Source organism: Sceloporus undulatus, chromosome 4 (assembly GCF_019175285.1).
Source record: "Sceloporus undulatus isolate JIND9_A2432 ecotype Alabama chromosome 4, SceUnd_v1.1, whole genome shotgun sequence".
NCBI classification, from domain to species: domain Eukaryota; kingdom Metazoa; phylum Chordata; class Lepidosauria; order Squamata; family Phrynosomatidae; genus Sceloporus; species Sceloporus undulatus.
Window position 1 is genome coordinate 23,493,278 of NC_056525.1, and position 19,756 is coordinate 23,513,033.

The following is a 19,756-nucleotide window of genomic DNA, read 5'->3' on the forward strand; positions in this document are numbered from 1 at the left end:
AGTGTGCTCACTCCCAGGTAAAACAGCCTGAGGCCTTTTGAATAAACAACATTGTTTTGTTGTTGTTCCTCAAGGATGCCCTGAACAGGAGTGAATGGGAAAATATCCCACTCTACTTGCAGTCCTCAGGTCAATTCAGTAGGATTTACTCCTGAGTAGACATGCTTGAATCCTCATTTACACAGTGCTTTGCTAAATATTATAGGTCCATGCCCTTGTGGTCTTCACAGTTTATAAAGACAATGGTGTGGAGCCAGGAAGGGAAGCCTATTAGGCAACACAGTTGCCATTTGAAACCTTTTAAAATACATATATGGACAGAGAAACAGACCTCTACACTAAACCCACCCATTGATCTCAAGGGTCTCTGCCTAACTCCAGCCTATATACAATTTGTATATTGTATATAATTTGCATTGTATATTCTATATAGGCTGGACTAAGAAGCATAAATTTGCATTTACAGTTGACGCTTCTTATCCACAGATTCCCCCCCCCCCAAGGATTCACGCATCCATGGTTTGAAAATATTTTTAAAATATATAAATTCCAAGAAAGCATACCTTGATTTTGCCATTTTATATAAAGGACACCATTGTATTTAATGGGACTTGAGCATCCACTGATTTTATTATCCATGGGGGGGGGGGGGGGGCCTGCAACCAACCACTGAATGCCAAGTGCCCACTGTATATCAGTGTTTTTAACTTTTCTTTTGTAATATCCTACATTATGCAGTGCCTGGTCCTCCTTTGTGGTTATGATATCAGATCACCTCACCTTGATCTTAAGGGTCTCTGTGATCCTACTATACACATCATACAAACTGTATATTGTAACATTCACAAAATACCATAGGTCTGTGCCCATGAGGTCTTTACAATTGTCATTTTAAATCCCTTTTAACTTGTATATATATATACAGTATATATATGGACAGAGAAACACACCTCTAAACTCAACTCACCCATTGATCTCAAGGGTCTCTTTGCGCCTAACTCCAGCCCATATACATTTTGTATATTGTATATAATTTCCATTGCATATTGTATATAGGCTGGACTAAAAAGCATGAATGTGCATTTATATGAGTGTTTTTAGTTTTTATTTTGTAATGTCCTACATTTTGCAGTGCCTGGTCCTCCTTTGTGGTTATATCATCTGGTTACCTTGCCTTGATCTTAAGGGTCTCTTTGGTCCTACTATACACAACATACATGGAGTTATTGGAATATAATGTAGCCCATCTCAATCCATAGGGAGAGACGGGATATAAATGCTTATTTATTTATTTATTTATTTGTACAAACTATATTGTAACATTTGCAAAATACCATAGGTCCGTGCTCATGAGGTCTTTACAGTTTAAAATAGACAATGGGGTGGAGGAAGGGATGGCTGAGTTGCCATTTTAAACGCCTTTTAACATATATATGGACAGAAAAACACACCTCTACATTCTCTACATTCGACCCATATTATATTGTATATTATATTGTATACAGTAGAAGCAAAGAGACCCTTAAGATCAAGGCAGGGTCACCAGATGTCATATCCACAAAGGAGGATCAGTTGCTGCAAAATGTAGGACGTGACCAAATAAAACCCAAAAACACTAATATAAACTCAAAACCCATGCTTCTTAGTCATGTTCAAAATGGGAAGACATTTTGGGAAATCCCTCTTGGGCAGAAGGTTGAAATGCTGGGCATGTCCTGGAAAAGGAGGACTCCTGGTCACCCTGGTGGGCTGAGTTCAGCAGTGTGTTTTGTGTATCCATTTTGTGTTCCTCCTGGGGAAAAAGAGGGTATACAAACATTTAAAAGGCAAACCCAAACAAACCAACTCGGTTGAATGGATTAGTCTCCCCACACCCAAAATGGCACCCCACCCCTTGCTCTATTGTTTGTCCCCATCTTTTTCCAATGGATTGCCCCTGGGCATATTCTCAGGGAAAGCATCCCACCCTCTTTTTCTCCCTCTGCTCTGGATCTTTCACTGGGAATGGAAAATGTGTTCCTTCAAAATCTTGCTTTTCCTACCTCCCCCTTTTATCTCCCCGCCTTATTTAGTATCAGGAGGAGACAAGGCAAAAGAATCAGGTGTGTTTGTGTGTGCGCGTGTGTTTTCTCAGCAGCTCATGCAACCAGCCTCAAAAGCTCCCAATATCCCTGCTTCCTCCTCCTCCTCCCCCAAGAATCCCTCCTCCTCCTTCTCTCTTTTCTCATTCAAACGCTGCAACTCAAGTTGTGTGTCAGTTTTATCTCTCCTCCTCCTCCTCCTCCTCCTCCTCCTTCACCACCAAGCACCACCGCTAGGCAGAGAAGAATCACCAGTAGCAGGTAAAGAAACCCATTTCTTTTATTGTTATTATTATTGTTATATTTACACCCTCTCCTTTGTTTTTTTATTTGGAAAGCCTCTTAAGGCTATATTTCTCTGCCTCCCCCCATTTTTTTCCTTTCCACCAAAGGCCAGCCTCTCCCCCTTTTTGCAAAAGAGGGAAGGAGGCAGATGAGGAAGACGAAGATTATAGCTTCTTTGCTTCCTCCTAAAACTTCTTTGCTGTGAGTGTGATTTCTGCTTGGCCTCTCCTCCTTCCAGCTTCTTTCTCTCTCCCCCCATTCCTGAAGATGTTTGCTAAACTACCATTATCTAGCTATATATCTATCTATAGGTATTTGTTTTCCAATATTATTATTGTCTGTATTAAGAGGGAGGGAAAGGAAGGGAAAAAAGGAGGACCATTTTATTATTTTTTATATGTGAGTCATGCATTTTCCTGGAAGCAAGGTTGTGTAAATGTTTTTGGCTCAAGGTTGTTGTTTTTGGGGGGTTTTAAGGAGGAGGGGGGGTCAGAGATGGTAATGAAAACTTTATTGATCCGTTTTGTCAGTTTCGTTTAGAATGCTGCTTATAAGTGGAATTGAATTGTGGGACCATTGTAATGTTGTTGTTTTTTAAAAAGAGGCTCTATTTATATATAAAGACTTTATTTAAAAAAAAACTGGGAGGAGAAACTCTATTTTTTTTAAAGCAAGTAAATAAATAAAAAACCCAAGCTACCTACTTGGCTCTGGGAAACAACAATAGACTTAGCCAGAAGAGGAAAATCCATATTCATAAAGAGTAGGAGTGTGATTTCACTTCCGTGTCCAGATGTCTCACCTATATATAGATATATATGGAGATACTGTATATTAATTCTGGTCTAATAGGGTTGTTTTTCAAGTTTTTGTTTATTGGAGTTGGAGGAAGACTGTCTCGCCCAAAGGAGAGTCTCAACATGCAATCCCAGGAACCCCCCCCCCCCCTTTCTCTCTCTGTTTCCCCTCCTTCCCCATGTTGTGTGTTTGTGTGTGTGAATCCCCTTGTGAGTCCCTGGATTGAAGTGTAATAAGAGTTTTTGAAGTCGTGGGCAGCAAATGTCTAAGCTGGGCTTCATGGGTGCCAGAAAATAACCATTCTCTGTTGTGTTGTGTGTCTTTTTTCCTCTCTCTCCCCTAAATTGTCCTTTCCAAAATGACCTTGAGAGCTTTAAAATACCACTTCTCTTCCTAGTAGTAGTAGGTGGGAAAGGGAGGGGAGGAGGAGGAGAAGAAAGACTCTTTTAAGCAGAGAGTAGAAAGCAGAAGTAGGAACTTCAGACAGCAGCTGAAGTGAAATCTTTTACAGAAGAATGTGAAAAGGGAAGTTTCTGTATGTGAAGGAACAGAAGGAAATAACATACTTTAAAAAAATGTGAGAAGGGCTGGGTTGGGAAGCTCATGCCATTCTTCATAATGGTATCAGGCCTTGAAAGCTTGCCTGATATAGGAGCAGGGAGGCAGAGAAATGAAATGCCTAAGTACAATTGAATGCCAGCCATTGACTTGGTCTTCACTGTATTGGTGTGTAGAGACAGGTTTTTGTGTGTGTGTCTGCAAAGGTATCTGAGCACTGTCCTTATAACAATGGCTTTCCAAATGTTTCCTGCCATGTTTTATTGCACTTCAGGGGGTCTTCTGTGGATTTGAGGTGTGAAACCCCTCGTGTGTGTGTGTGTGTGTGTGTGTGTGTATATATATATATATATATATATATGAGATCACTGGGCTTTGATGAGATGTTTTCTTGGAGTAGAGGAAAGACTTGACTCAACTAGGTTAAACTGCTTTCTTTGGAAGTGGGGGAGGGAGAATGGGTGGAGTTTGATTCCTTCTTCCCCCCTCCCTTACTTACTGGTTTTATGTGAATTGATGACTCAGTATTTAAGATCTGCAATAGGAATGGGAGCTTGGGATGGGTCATCAGTTCCTTGTTCTTAATATGAAGAACTATATCATTCACTGGAGAACTCTGAAATGTTATAAAACCTCACTGAGGGGGAGGGGTGTGAAACGAGGGAGGAGAATTCCCTGAGCTTTCTTCAAATGATGGGGACTCTTGGAGGCTTTATTTCAAGTTGGGACCATGCATAACAAATGGATGCAATTGAGAGGATTTTATAGTAGGCTGTTGATCTGACTTAACATGTTATGCTACTTTTGCAAAACTCCAGTTGTTGATTTGAACTGAGCTGTGGTAATGCCTGCCTGCCTGCCTGCCTGTAATTTCCAGATTTTTTCATTGAAAGGGAGAATAGTGTTGGGTTTTTTTTTTGTGTGTGTGTATGGAATTTTTAATGTGCTCATATTGGTATTTAAGAGCAGTAGATCTGATTTTTTTTTTTTTTGAATAAGGTTGATTCAATTATATCTTCATCGCTTTGGAGCTGGTTGAATGACTTGACATGAGATTAGGTGCAACAATAGAGAAGGCAGGGGAACAACAGCTGCCTTCCAGTTCTGAGGCACTATTGCTCTTAGCAGGAAGGCATTTTATCTTTTAGTGCTGTGTTGTCAGGTTTAAACGTTAAATATTTATATTCTTGTGAAAGGTTGTTAGACTACACTTGTGTAAAAGAAGGGGGGGAAGGAAAAACATAAGAAACCCCACCCCAGATATTAAGAGCATTTCAAAAACATGATAGCCTATACATTTCTTTTTAAAGATCTGATGTTCAAATACTGAAATCACCCTAAGTTTTATCTCTGCTGCTTTTTTGGCTGGAGAAAAAAAAAACCATCACCACTAGTTTGTACTTGCTTGGTTGCTGTGTGGTAAGAACTTTTTAAGGTGTGGCTTTAATGGCAGCTAACGATTCTTGCTGGAGAAACAAGCCTCTATTTTTGGTATGTGTATCTCTGGAAATCATGTGAAGCAAAGTGAACTACAATCAGTATTCCTTTTAAAGAAGTAATTTACTTTAACTGACTGAGGAACTCTTTCCCTCTTCAAATTCCTCTATATTGTCATAAAAGAAATAAAGACCATAGCTGACTTTTCCCAGTGTTTGTGAACAGAACACATATTTTAATCTGAGTGTCTTCTGTACAAAAACAAATCAATAACTTTCCCATGACCTAAAGATATGTTATGTTCTAACAGTGGCAGTGTGTCTTTTGTTGTTTGTTAAATGTAGTTTGCTTCATATGGCAACCCATTTTAGAATGAATGGGGAGCCATTTCCTGGATTTGTTTTAATTAAACACTGTTACTTATAAACTTGTGATTTGGAATAAAAATGCAGTGGAAAAGAGGCTAATATTTATGGGCATTTTAAGAGGATGGCTACTGACTTCTTCATTAGGGATTGCATTAGATTCCAGATGGAGAGCTATGGATGGCTTGGAATATCTCCTTTGTTTTGGTGGCGAATGGAAAGGCATGGGGGTGGGGGGAATGGTGGCTGGGGGAAAAGGTACTCTTCACTACCCTTTTAGGCTAGCTTTTTAAAAAAATCTTGGGCTGCATTATCAAATTCTCTGTGTTGCTTAGGATTCCAGTTATACTTTGCACCCATCTATAGAGTTGCATTGGTTCAAGATTTATTTGTTTCACATGTAGAAGATCAAAGGAAAAAAGCAGGCCCCTTACCCTAATCACATTACTTGGAAGTAAGTCTCACTGTGTGTTAGTATGTACAGGATATAAGGTAGGTACAGTTTTTTCTGTGACTGTCTAGAAGACAATAAGGAACTGGAAAGGGAATTGGCAAACCACCTCTGAGTATTCCTTGCCCAAGAAAACCCTGTGAAATTCATGGGGTCGCCATAGGTAGATGACTTGAAGGCAGAGAGAGTGAGTGAGAGAGAGGGAATAATGCATTTTTAAAATGGGGACATTGTAATTAAGCTTTACAGGTCCAACATGTAGTAATACAGTCCCATTTAAAAAAATATCAAAAGGAAAGAGAAACTACTTTTGTGCAAGTATGCAGAAATGTTATACATGGCACAAAGCAAATTAATGGGAGGAGAGAACTTTGCTAACACATATGGGAGGGAATGGCTTCTTCTGCCCATTACCTATAGTTAAAATGATTAAGCTTTCTTATCTTTAGGTAAATTTGAAAAAGAAGCTTGACCTTTGAGATTACTTGCTTCCACAGAGGTTTAGGATGATTAAATAACTAGAGCTATTGGACTGTCATTTACTTATTTATCTCATGTCATCCTTTCTAGTTCACTCTCCTATTTAAGTGTAGAAAATCAGCAAAATTTCTGCCACAGCAGGGCTGCCATTACAAGGCTTACAAGCCCTCCTTTATTCTCATTCTCTTGATTAGAACATCAGGAGTCCAATACAATTGGTCCCCTCACCCTCTCTTTCACATAATTACATTTGCTGTGCCTTTGACATAGAAGATATTTATACAAAATGAACACTTTGTTTGTTTTTTAATTGACACCCAGCTCTGTGCAAGCCTACGATAAATAAAAATTAACAGTGAAATAATACAGAAGAAAATATAAAAGTAGAATGATGGATTATCTCTTCAGAAATTTATAAGGGCTGGCTTTAAGTGGGAAAATCTATATATGCGCAAATGTGTGTTTATAGAGTTTCTGGACCTTAGAAGTGGGGAGAGTAATCTGTACAGTTTTTGTACATAAATGTAGCTTAACAATTGTAAATTGAACTTTACTAGCCCAAAGCTATTGAGCTGGCAACACTGCTCCTATTTTTCAGTTGGAGACAACATGTGGTTATTCTTAGTCTTTTCTTCTTTTAGTAGTTGATTAGCAGTTACTTGAATTCTTGATTTTTTTTTAAAAAAAAGATTGGTCCTTAATAAAGTTAAATAACAGTTTGCTCCACATCCTGTTATTCTGTCCCATAGTAGGGATTGCACAAATTTTAACCTCTGTTTTTATCACACATATCAGCAATTTTAGTTTAGCATCCTCAGATGACACAGACAAATGTTGCATATGTGTTTGAAAAACAAAAAGAAAAACTGTCTTATTGATTATCTTGATTTCATGGGTATTTGCCATTGGTGGCAATTCAGTTTTCCTAGAAGTTTGAATAATGTGACAAATCCTTTCCTGGCACATCAGCAAGGCTTCACATGGTTGATATGTGAACTAAGAAGCTGGCTTCAGAAACTGTACAGCTTGCCATCAAGAGACATTTGTGCAGCGGTCCTCTACACACTTACATGCGGAGCAACTCAATGATTGTATGAAATCTCACTGAGCAGAGTGGGATGTCAGAGCTAATATGCCTAAGGGATGTTTCTGTTACAACGTTGTCTTCTGGTTTGGTGTCAAACACATTTCTTGGGTGTACAGTAAAGCATGCAGAATATAAATATCTCAAAATTAAATGTATGGCTTGCTTCCTCAAAAGTGTTTTTCTGCAGAGGCCTATGCACAAAATCAAAAGAAAGAGCTTGACAGCAGCCAGTGATTGCCTTCTTATACCTCTTTCCTGACCCTAGTTGTGCTTGGAGTAGATGTAGTTCTCAGCCACTGTTATATTTTATGAACACCTGGTTTAAAATGCAAATCATCCTCCTGTTGTCCTGACTTCCTGAAGAATACATTGTGCTTGTAGGTGGCACAAAGGCAGCTAGAAAAGGAACTTGGAACACAACCAAATTTGTTGCAACATATTTTCACATGACTCTCAAATATATTTGGATGGACTGCAGCTATACAGTGCAATAAATATTTTTTATCCAATTGGAAATCTTCTTTGGCTGCTGTTTTCAACAAAGATGCCTTGAATTTCATGTTCTTTCATGGTTAGAAAAATGTATTTTTCCTGCTTGTTAAGGTTAAGTGACTAGAACTAGATGGCTTAAAACCTTATCTGGTAAACTGCTCATCATACAGTATATGTTAAGTGAGGCAGGGAAGGGAGTGACTTACAGTGAATTGTGGGTCATTTGTTTTTAAACCTATGAGTGCCTCCTTATGTAGCATCCTATATCTGATGTATTGGTGAGGTGGTCATGACAGTCAGTTGCAGTTTTGAATAGGATAATGAATTGTAATTAACTAGGGGCAACTTCATGTAGACTTTAAAAGTGAATGTTTTTGCAGAGCTTCAGTTCTACTTGATTATTTGCAGGGGATGATCCTGATAATATTGAAAATATTTACTTGGGCTGTATGTTGACTAGAGAAAGGACTTTGGACCATATAGAGAAAGGATTCATATCTATCTGCTCTCAAATGTCATGTGTTTTTGACTGTATGAAAATCCTGTGAAATTAATGGGGTCGCCATAAGTTGACAGGCAGTTCAAAGATACACACACACACACAAGTATCTTCAAGTATATTGCTTGCAACCTTGTTAGGCTTCCAACATTCTTCATACAACTTGCAGTGGTAGAAATTCCCACTTGTATGTGAAAATTTGCCACTTTGAGCAAACACTCTCAATCAGCACTATGCCCAAATGATGAATGTGCTGCTGACTGCTGTTTTGTACTGTGGAGGTGTGGGAATCAAACATTTGAATGTTTCTCCATATTAAAACTTTGCTAGTTTTTGTACCTGCAGGGAACGGCAGCTTAAAAAAATTGATGAAACATTCAAATATTTTATTTCCTCACCTGCAGTGTGATGTGGTATAATCTAACAGCAGATTAATTCTGTGGGCCTGCTGATCATTTGGCTTTTAATTAACACCATACTATTGTCTGCCAAGTTTATGTGAGATTTGCCAAGCTAGCTGACAACATTTGAATGAATGAAGTAGTTTAGACCTCTGGGGATTAGCCATTTTGAAATGCAGGTGATAGATCATGTGTTTGTATGTTGCCCTACATCAAACAACAAGAAGAACAACAAAAAAACCCCTTCTCTGCATTGGAGAAAATGGTAGGCTAAAAAAAAAGTATCTCCTTGATATGCTGGTATTCCATGAGTAGTGAGATTTTGATTTGAATAAAAATCAGATATAGAACAAGCAGTTGTTGTAATGAGATTTATTTGAATGTACATATTGATATGGCAAGACACAAATTGGGTCAAACATACCCCTTTTTGTAGCTATTCCATAGTTATGGCACACAGGGGTGGTAATTATGACAATGTTAAAGTCAAGTATAGCTACTTTCTGTTGGTCTGTATTAGAAAGATTCTAGCGTCTATTATATTGTTGGCCATTAATAGTGGTAATAATGTAGTAGGATTCCTTGTTATACAGTAGTCCCTTGCTTTAAGCGGGGGATCTGTTCCGGACCACCCCCCCCCTGCGTAAAGCGAATTTTGCACATGCTCAAGCCTCATTTAAATGAATGGGACATGCTCTTGTGTGGGGCGTGTCGTGTGCTTTATTCATCTAAATGGGGCTTCCCATCTGTGTGACCTCAAGTCCATGTATGGGGCGGGCCAACTGTACAACATTAGAAAAATGTTAGAGACTGCTTAATCAGTCTTGCGTTTCCTAATTCTTGGGATACTGAATTTGTTCCATGTTAAAAAGACTAACTTCAGAAATACAATTTTTAGTGCATAAAGGGACTTTTCTTAGCTTAAGGGATGGAGTATAATAGCTGATTTTACTTCTGTTGTACTGGGTCATTTGGAGCTTTAAGCATATTAGTATTAAGGAGGAGATGTGCCTTATAGAAATCAAAGTAATATCTTCTTGCACTATATTATATAAACTTACCAGCTGACTGACTCAACCTGGTGTATAATGGTTTTCCTCAACTTAATCTATTGACTTATTATCAAAGTGACTTAATAACAAGTGTTGTGTTGTTTTTTTTATTTTACATGTTTGTTTGTTTGTTTTCCTAAGGAAGAACTGCATAATTATGCCTCTGTTCCTCTAATACAGGAACCAAACACTGGGTACTTCATCCATATATCCCAGATAGGGAGATACAAAAAGAGGGAGAAGGGATGTTTCAGCTGTTTGTTTCTGCACTGGATCAAGCTGACTTGAACTAATTGGCATGTGCTAGAACGTCCAGTCTTAATTAGAATGTACCTAGTTCAGAGCAGGTAAAGTTTCCATTATAAAGATTTTCAGGCATGATGAGCATGCTCTTTTCTCTTAAACTAGAGTGGACACATGAGAAGGAAATACAGGTAAAGGAAGTGTGGTTTTTAAAATTAAGACTCTTAGGCACATTGCCTACCATTAATAGTTTTCAGGTATTCACAGATAGTTATTTCTTGTCAGTGACCTGATCTGTTGATATGAGATGATGGTGGTGAAATATATAGCATGTTAATGACAATAATTCAGATAATCTGGGTATCCAGATTCTAGTAAGAATTTTCCCCATCTCATAATAAGCCTCTGGCCTACTGTTGCTACTCTCTTACCAGATACAACAATAGTTTGCCATGCAGCATAGAAAGAGTTTTTCAATACAGTGTTGTCCCCTGCCCCCGCCCCCCCCCGCAAGCTTCTGCAATGCTTGGGAAGTGGGAAACAATTTATGAAATTTCTTTGGATTTTGACCATTCTGTTTTGTTTATACAGTGGGACCTTGTTATCTGCTGGGGTTTAGTTCCAGCATCTCCCATGGACAACAAAATCTGTGGAAGCTTAAAGTCCCATTAAATACAATGGCATAGTAAAATTTTGTCCCTTATAAAATGGAAAATCAAGGCTTATTATTTGGAATATATACTTTTTTGGAATATTTTCAAAGTGTGCATGCTTGAATCTGTGGATAAAAATGCTATGGATAAGGAGGGTCAACTGTAGATTGAATTGGTTCAAATGGTGATAGAAAATACTGTATAGAAATAATTCATTTTAAGATCTTTGTAGCTGCTATGCAGTGAAATTATACTTAGTGCACTGCATATATGAAATCCGTGGAAGATTTCATGACCAGGAAAAGATTATTATATATTTATATATAGTTTTAAAAAGACTGAGATGTCAGTTGGTTTATAAAAAGCTTGCATATGAAGTATTATAGTGCAATTGAGAAACTTACCTATTTGTGGTATAACCTTTTATGGACTAGAGCATATATGTTTAAGGTGTGTGTGTGTGTGTGTGTATATATATATATCATGTGTATATATGTGTGCATGTGCGCGCGCACACGCACACACATTGTACAGTGCGCCTGTGTTATACGTGGGCGCACTTTACGCGGTCTTGAGCGTATGCGCTCAAGACGCAGGGAGCGCGTGGGGTGGAAGGGGCGGTGTGTCCCATTCATTGAATGGGTGTGCACGCCTGTGGCGCCACGTGTGCACCCGTGGCGCCGTGCGCGAGTCCCATTGTTTCCAATGGGGCTTGAGCATAGGCGGAATTCGCCTTATGCGGGGGGGGGGGAGTCGAGAACGGATCCCCCGTGTAAGGCAAGGGCCGACTGTAGTGTCAAAATGGTGTCAACTACAATAATACAGTCTAACCATAGAGAATAGACTATATTAGCAAATGTGGCTTGGACTATGTGGATAGCTTCTTATACAATAGTAAAGCTAGAAGAAAAATCTTAACCACAGTGGCTATCCTGAAGGGGTTGTTTTCTATTCATATACATTTGGGAGTTACACAGAAACATGTAGACTGGGTTCCAGCATTGGCAGACATAACTTCATCATTGTTATTGCATCCAAAAACTCACCTTTTTAGTTGGACAGTACACCAGGTGAGGGATTTTTGAGGTAGTACAGATTGGAGCCATTCTTAAGATCTCTTCTGGTTGAGGTGTGCATCGAGAGGAGACGGCTGGAGAGACTTGTCGGGATCCTGCTGCAACTGTATGTCTTAATGCGCCACCCAACTGGGGGAGTGCTGCAGACATCATCTTGTAGTGCCCCTATCTTCAGTGTGTCAAACAGGCCAATTGGGGTAGCTGAAAAAGTAGCTTTTTGTGGTCATAGTCATTTGTTAATTACCATAAACATGGATTCACATCAGTTATGGGACGGTAAGTCTACTGTATAACCTAGTAATTACTGAACAGGAGGCAGCTGTGTTATACAATTTTTACCTCACCTTTCTATGCAATCGCATTTAAATGGCTAATAGTATTAAATAAAAAAAAAGTTCCTAGAGAATCTAGGATTCTCAGAACTTTCCTGAATAGTTTGAGTGTATAACTCGGTTAACAATAAATAAAAATCTGCCTATTTAGTACAATACTTCATACACCTAACAAAGTGTTCTGTAGTCCATGAAACTTACACAATAATACATCTGTTACTGTGCTGTGGCAAAATCAAAACTGTTATCTCTGCTCTTCTGAAACTTCTGCATGAATATGTCCATTGGCAAACAGAGGAAACATTTAATAAGTTTTGTGGCCATAACTAAATGGACTAAACTTGTGCGCACTAGGGTCTAAAACAGGGCTGGGAGATTATTCTGTTGACCAATTTTTTTCCTCTGTGGATCTGCATGGTGTAGTGGTTTCAGCACTGGACTTTGATTCTGGAGGCAAGGGTTTGAAATCTCTGCTCAGCCATGGAAGCCCACTGGGTGACCTTGTACAAGTCACATTCTCTTAGCCTCAGAGGAAGACAAAGGCAAACCCTCTGATCAAATCTTGTCTAGAAAACCCTGTGATAGAATTATCTTAGGGTCATCGTAAACTGGAAAAGACTTGAAGGCACACAACAACAAAAACATCTGTGGCAGCATGTAGCACCATATTTTTGGTTGATAATCAGAACTAGAGTTCACTGCTGATTTTGGCTCCAGGTTTGTCAGTGTGAATTGGGATTGGCAGGTTGGGTGTTTCAAACAAAACAGTCACTCCTTGAACCCTAGGGGAAGGAAATGAAACTTTGGTGGCATTTTTTTTTTGAGGAGGAGGGATTGTGGGACTTGAGGACCCGCAGAGGGGTGGGGATCTGTTGAGTTCCCTTTCCCCATGGCTTGCTTTTTTTTAATGGCTAACAATGACTTTAAAACTTGTGTTTCTGGTGATCTATGCACATGGTGGCTTTGTTATAAGAGCAGTTTCTTTTCAGTTAATTTTGGGTCTAAAATGATGGAGCCTTTAGAAATATTTATATGGCGTTTAAGGGTCAAATTCCTAGACTGAGAGTAGCCTATCTTGATCTTCCCTGCAGCTGAAACAATATGTACAATGTCATTTCCTCTTTAAAAAGTGAAGTTTTTGTATCTTAAAATGCACTTTAACTTTCTTAATCATATATTATTATTATTATTATTATTATTATTAATAATAAATTTTATTTATATTTCCTGCCTGTCCGTATGGATCGAGGTGGGATTACATCATAATAATATAGATAATACAATTTACAAATATAATCAATAAAATCACAACAGTTATTACAAATTGCTAAAATGACTGATTCATCGTCTGTTTACAATCTTGTTAATAATCGGAAGTGGAGGTCTTTCTAAAGTCGCTCATAAGAGATCAAGAGGGTAGGCCTGCCGGAAGAGATCTGTCTTAAGTGCCTTTTTAAAGGCATCCAAGGTGGTGGTAAGGCGGATCTCTTCCCGTAAATTGTTGCATAGTCTGGGGGGCTGCGGCAGTAAATGCCTTATGAGAAGTTGTTGTTAACCTAGTTTTTGAATAATCCAATAATATGTTTAAGTCACGTACCATGTATTTTTCACAGAAGGAATACAGACCACTTCCATGCACGCTATCTCTCAAATAGAAAGAGCAATTGGTTTCTGAAATGTAGTACTGTCTAGAACATTTTTTTCTGAGAGAAGTCATTATGCAAAATATTAATTTTACAGGTGTTTTTTAAAAAGGGTTTTGAAAATTAGTGTAAGAACATCTGCTTGAAGTGGGGCTCTTTGCCCCCTAATGTTCTCAAATACTGTTACACATATATGGGAAACAACTAGATTTTATGGAAATACTTAGCTCTATATTTTTGAAATAGGAAAACCTAGGTTTTAAAATGATAAAATGCAAACTTAAATTTTTACCATTAATAGTCCAGAGGACTATTTCTGGTTATCTCTGGTTATCATTTTGGTGTGAAATACTAAAACTTCTGACTGAGCAATATGAAGATAGTCTGTTTTACACTGTACAGTTCGTCCTCCACATTCACGGTTTCAGATTTATGGTTTTGACTACCTGCGAATTTGTAACTGCTGCTTCACCCCTCTCCCCCTCACCCTTCCTTATTTCCATCCAGCCATAATCAACACTGTTACATTCCCCTGCTTTGCCAAACTTTGTATCCCCCTCATTTCCAGAGACTTTCCCTTTGAATCCCTTTCCCGTGTTTGCAGCCACCCCAGGAAGATCCAATTTCTTTCCCTTTCTCCTCCTCCTCCCACTGTCTCCCAGCCGGAATAAAGCAATACCCTACCTTCCCTTTGTGGTGATGGCTGCAAACATCGGATTCAGAGAGGAAAGACTTTGGAAATGAGACTGCAAAGTTTGTCAAAGTGGGGAATATAGGATGTTGCTTTTGTTTGGCCAGCGGGAGGGGGAGGGGGGAGGAGAGAAAGTGGCTAACATCAGATAGAAAGTGGAAACATTTTGAAAATGTGGGGGACACACTATGTGTTTCCAGGTTGCAAAAAGAGTTATAGGTGGTGCTCTTGGTGGGAGAGGACTCATGTTTGGGAGGGCTAACATATTTGCAGTTTTCCCACTTTTGTGGGGGGAAATTCAAACACATTGACCATTTACTGATCTACCACCAAAGCTTGGAGTAGCTTCAAGAGGCTTCAGATATAATGGTCTCTTGCTAAAAGACTAAAACCTGAATCAAGTATAGTCTGGCAAATCCTTCATTTTTCCTCTTCAAGCTGAAACCATGTTGTTGACACTATATATTAAACTGTTCTTGTTTAATTAAAACAGGCCTTTCTTAAAGAGTTACATTATGGTGCACACTAAAGCAAATATTTCATTGCCTTTTAAGTTAGTGAAGTTTTAGGCACTGAATGCAAAGCCAGGTCAAAAATCAGAGTGGGGTGCCAGATCAAAATTAAACACTATTATAAGGCAATCTGTTCTGCTCTGAAACAGTAGTGTTCTGTAGTCAAGGGTAGAACAATAATGTCCTGCAATAAAGGGCAGTAAAATAGTTATGTTCTAGGAAGCTGTCACATGTTGGAATCAGTACAGTGGCTCTTTTTTAAAAAAATATTTGTCAACTCTTAATATAAATAAAATATTGCAAAACATTTTTATTAATTAAAGCTAATTAAAGCGTTGGATTCGATTTTCATTAAATTTGTAAATACATTTGCCCCTCCATTTTCTCTGAATTGGAGTCCGCATCTCTCACCCATTCACGGGTGGCAAACGGAGGGGGACAAAATGGGGGGAGGCGGCCTGCTGGTGTCCCAAGGCACACACCACCATTCAAGTCAATGTTGCTTGAATATTGACGATTTTTCATTTTCATGGGGAGGAGATCTGGAACGGATCCCCCGCGAAAATGGAGGGACAACTGTATAACACTTCTCGTAAAACTTATCTATCTATCTATCTATCTATCTATCTATCTATCTATCTAAACTTTGGATACCAATGTATCATAGAAGAAATATGTTTATTATACAGTTGGCCCTCAGTATCTGCAGGCTTGCGGTCGGTGGATCCAAGCATCTGCAGATGACAAGCCCACATTTTCCCCAATGGTGGCTCGACACATGATTGTGGTGCCATTAAGTTCCATTGTCCTCAATGGTGGCGTGGCCATGTGCACATGCTGCCATGGGACAATGAAGGCTGTCCCTAATGGGGGTGCAGCCACATATACACATAGCCATTGGGGATAATGTGAGCTTAAAATCCATGGATTTTGCTATCCGTAGGGGGATCCGGAACGGATCCCTTGCGGAAACCAAGGGCCAACTTTATTTTATGTCGGTGTCCAGTAGAACTGGCAATAACATATTTTCTTTCTTCCTATCACCAAAAGGTGATATCAGATTATATAGTGAACTTTCAAAACATCATTTTACAAAAAGGTAGCAGAACAAAACTTAACAGGTGTGGTAAGAGCAAGAAATAAAGTGTTACATCTAGTTGTAAGGTTTAAAGGCCTGCCTGTTAACAGGGGTGGAGTCTAAAGTAATGGCTATACAGTTATATTGTACATCAGTTTTTCTTGATTTAATGACTTCGAGATGTTTTGAGCTTACGGTAAACTCCCAGGATTCATTCTCATTGGCCACTGTAATTTGGGCTGATGAGACTTGTAGTTTAATATAGCTGGAGAGCACAGGTTGGGGAAGGTTGCTGTGTAGGAAGAAAGTAGTTGCATAGTTGTTCAGAGATTAAATACATTATCCATCTCCTAGACAGTGGGAACTTCAAGCAGCTATACCTTGTTGATGGTTAATATTTCAGTACATTCATTTAAGTAACACAAGTGTCTTGTTTTTATGAAATGGAATAATGGAAAAAAAGATCAATAGGTTTCACTGGTGTGTTGACTGTAGCTCTTCTATGTGATATGTTTATTGTGTGAATTTCAGTGATGAGCATGCATTCAATTTGCCTAAATACAGAGTTTACATAATGAGGCAAGGGCAAAACTAATCTACACAACAGAAGTTACTAATTTGATAGAATAGCATTTGATATATGGCAGTCTGACAGTCAAAAATCTAAAGTGGAGATATTAGTTGATTATCTGGCACCCTGTGGAAAGATGAGAAACACTGGTTGATGCTGCATTTTATTCTGTGTTTTGTCTGCACATAAGCAACAGATGCATATCATAGAGATGTTTACTGGCTAAGGTACACTTGAGTTTGTGGATATTATACAGAGAAATTTGAATATTTAAGATTTTGTTGTTCTGGTAATGATCTCAAGATCCATTGACTGAATATGGAAGAGCTGATGTTCAAAGTGTTTCTGAAAAAGAGTTCTAAAAATCTGTTATCATATCTCCAGGGTTGACCACTTCTCCCCCAGGTGTATAGTACAAAAGTTCTCTTCGACAACTGTCTTTTAAAAAAGTTTATTAACTTAAACTTAAAGAGGTTTCAAGATGTTCTGAGGATTTGGCTAGGGTGAGTGGTGACAGAAGAGGGTGTTTGCTACACGTCCTGGAAGCCTAGAAAATGGGAGGCATTAATGACCCCCCCACAATAGATATCTTCCTGATTCTCAGTATTACACATTTTAAATCCAAGATGCTTTTGGGGCTTGAGCTTGAAGCTAAATACTGAAGTAAAAGCCAGGGTATAACCTGATTACATGAGAGCAGTTGTTTGGCACCTTAGGAAAACAAAGCTCTGCAACTATTTATGAGTAGACCATCAACAAAATGTTAAAAGGAAATCACTAAGGCAAATTCTTATTTAATAATTTCTTTGGAATCCAGCTAGAGTTCCAGAGAAGAAAGTGACTAGTTGCAAAAAGATGAATGACACACTGTTTTTCAAATAAACAATGATCCACAACCAGTTTATGTTCCAGCTGTTGTATAGAATCACAAAAGTTGGAAATGAAATGAAAAGTCACCTAGTCCAATCCCCTCCCAGTGAAGAAATCCACTGTTAAAGTACCACCAACAAGTGGGCCTCCAAACTGCAGTGTGCCCTTGCCTTACGCGGGATCCGTTCTGGACCCTGCTGTGTAAGGCAAGGTCCGCATGTGCTTGAGGCCCATTGAAACTAATGGGGCTCGCATATGCACCATTAACTGTCACGTGACTTTCAGTGTAAGCTGAAAGCCGCATATGGCATGGATGCGCTGTTAGAAAACCTCCAGCAATGAAGAATCCATCACCTACCAAGGGAGACAAATAATTCTTATCAAGTTATTTCTTTTCATTCATTCATTCATTCATTCATTTATTTAACTATTTTTGGGAATCTCATTACCTGTAATTTGAATCTCCTGGTTCAGGATCCTAACATAAAACTGAACATATTTTCTTCATTGTATCATTATATTTCAGTAGTTTAAAAAAAAAAAAACTCGGCATGAGTGGATTAAACATTAAAATCCAGTCAAGTTGAACCAGTAAAGTAGTGTAGAATGATCTGAAGCTTGAATTTATAGTATGGGGTTACTTCAGCTCTATGAGTCTATGGAAAATCTAGAATTTGCTCAGAAAATAAACTAGAACATTCTTGCTATTTTCTCTATTCCCAATCTAGATTTCATGGGTTGATGTTGGGGTCTGAAACCAGATGATACTTACCACATTAGCTTTTAATCTGTCTATACCTAGAGCAGGGATGGGAAGTGAGTGGTCCTCCAGAGTTTAGCCTGTAATTTCCATTAGAGCTGTGATGAGAGTCAGTCTCTAACAACTCTGGAGGTTGATATGTTCCTCACCCCTGACCTAGAGCAATTTGTACATCACACTTTCATCAAGAATAAATAAAGTAATGGTGCTGATGACTTCTTTGATTTTAATCTCTGATTTCACTGTATAAGCACAGTATAGCTTTCCTTCCATTATGACTATAAAGAACTCTTCAAAGTATATGAGCAATGCTTACTTGAAATTTCAGAAAACAAATGGCTACAGAGATTGGGATCAGGCCATAGATATTGTTGCCTCTCATGTCACAAGACCTCAGAATTTGGAGTAGCTGGCGGCACTTTTAAAAGGGGGGGGGGGCATAGAAGTCATACACTGCTGGAAGATATGTTTTGTTTCTAGTTATTACATTACCAGCCTATATTTATTGAACTTTTTTTAATATGTGAGAATGTCACTACATCTGCTTGAGCACAGAATCCTAAAGTTAGAAAATTCTTGTGTTGATTTATTGTCCAGCCTCAATTTTAAATAGTGATGTACTTGGGTGTCATTTTCACATAAAAAGCCCTGTTCTTGCTCCTAAAAGCTTCCTGTCTGGAAAGTGTGGGAGAGAGTCTGGGGCTGCTGTCTGATTGTTTCAGTCTTCATATCTTTCCCCTTTAGGTTGGTTGTCATCTGCTCTGTGTTAAAATGAAACGGGCTCAGTCTGAACAGCTAATGCAGCATATATACATATGCTGATGTTGGAAGAGGCATTTGTATTTTAATGGACTATAAGTTGTTGTGCTGTCCTCTTTGTCATAAATGGCAATGCTTCTGAACTTAATATTCATCCCAGTTGGAAAATCTGATGTATATTTTCTAAAAGGCCTTAGAAGACTTGTGTGTTCAGATGAAGCGAACATTGAAATTTCCAAATGTTCTGACTTTTACACATACAATCTTTGGCAGACTGGAATTCAAAACGTGTGTAGTGGTCTTGTATATTTTTTGAGGTCATTCTAGAGACACAAATGCTGTGCACATTTCTTAACAAGAACATGTATATTCCTACTGCATTGTGATGTTTGGGACTGAAAGCAAAGAAAACTGAAATCTAAAAAAACTAGCAGGCACATAATATTTGAGAGACATAATGATAACTGATTGCTTAAATCTGGTGATGTAAACAATAGAGACAGTGTGGTGTGGTACACATAAAATGTCAGATTAGGACTAGAGAGACACAGGTTTGAATCCACACTTGGCTATGAACCTTAC

General features: G+C 38.6%; 1 protein-coding gene across 6 annotated transcripts in view; it reads left to right on the forward strand.

Annotated features, from left to right (window-relative positions):
- The first annotated feature begins 2,215 nt into the window (after nucleotides 1-2,215).
- ZNF217 (zinc finger protein 217) overlaps nucleotides 2,216-19,756 on the forward strand; it is a 39,455-nt gene continuing 21,914 nt past the window's right edge. For 2 of the 6 annotated variants that reach the window (XM_042465258.1, XM_042465263.1), the window contains exon 1: nucleotides 2,216-2,342. The gene's annotated coding sequence lies outside the window, so the exon portion shown is untranslated. Of the gene's footprint in view, nucleotides 2,343-2,544; nucleotides 2,568-3,624; nucleotides 3,742-9,006; nucleotides 9,200-19,756 lie in introns of those variants that run through there. The other 4 variants (XM_042465261.1, XM_042465260.1, XM_042465262.1 and 1 more) reach the window with 4 other exon arrangements.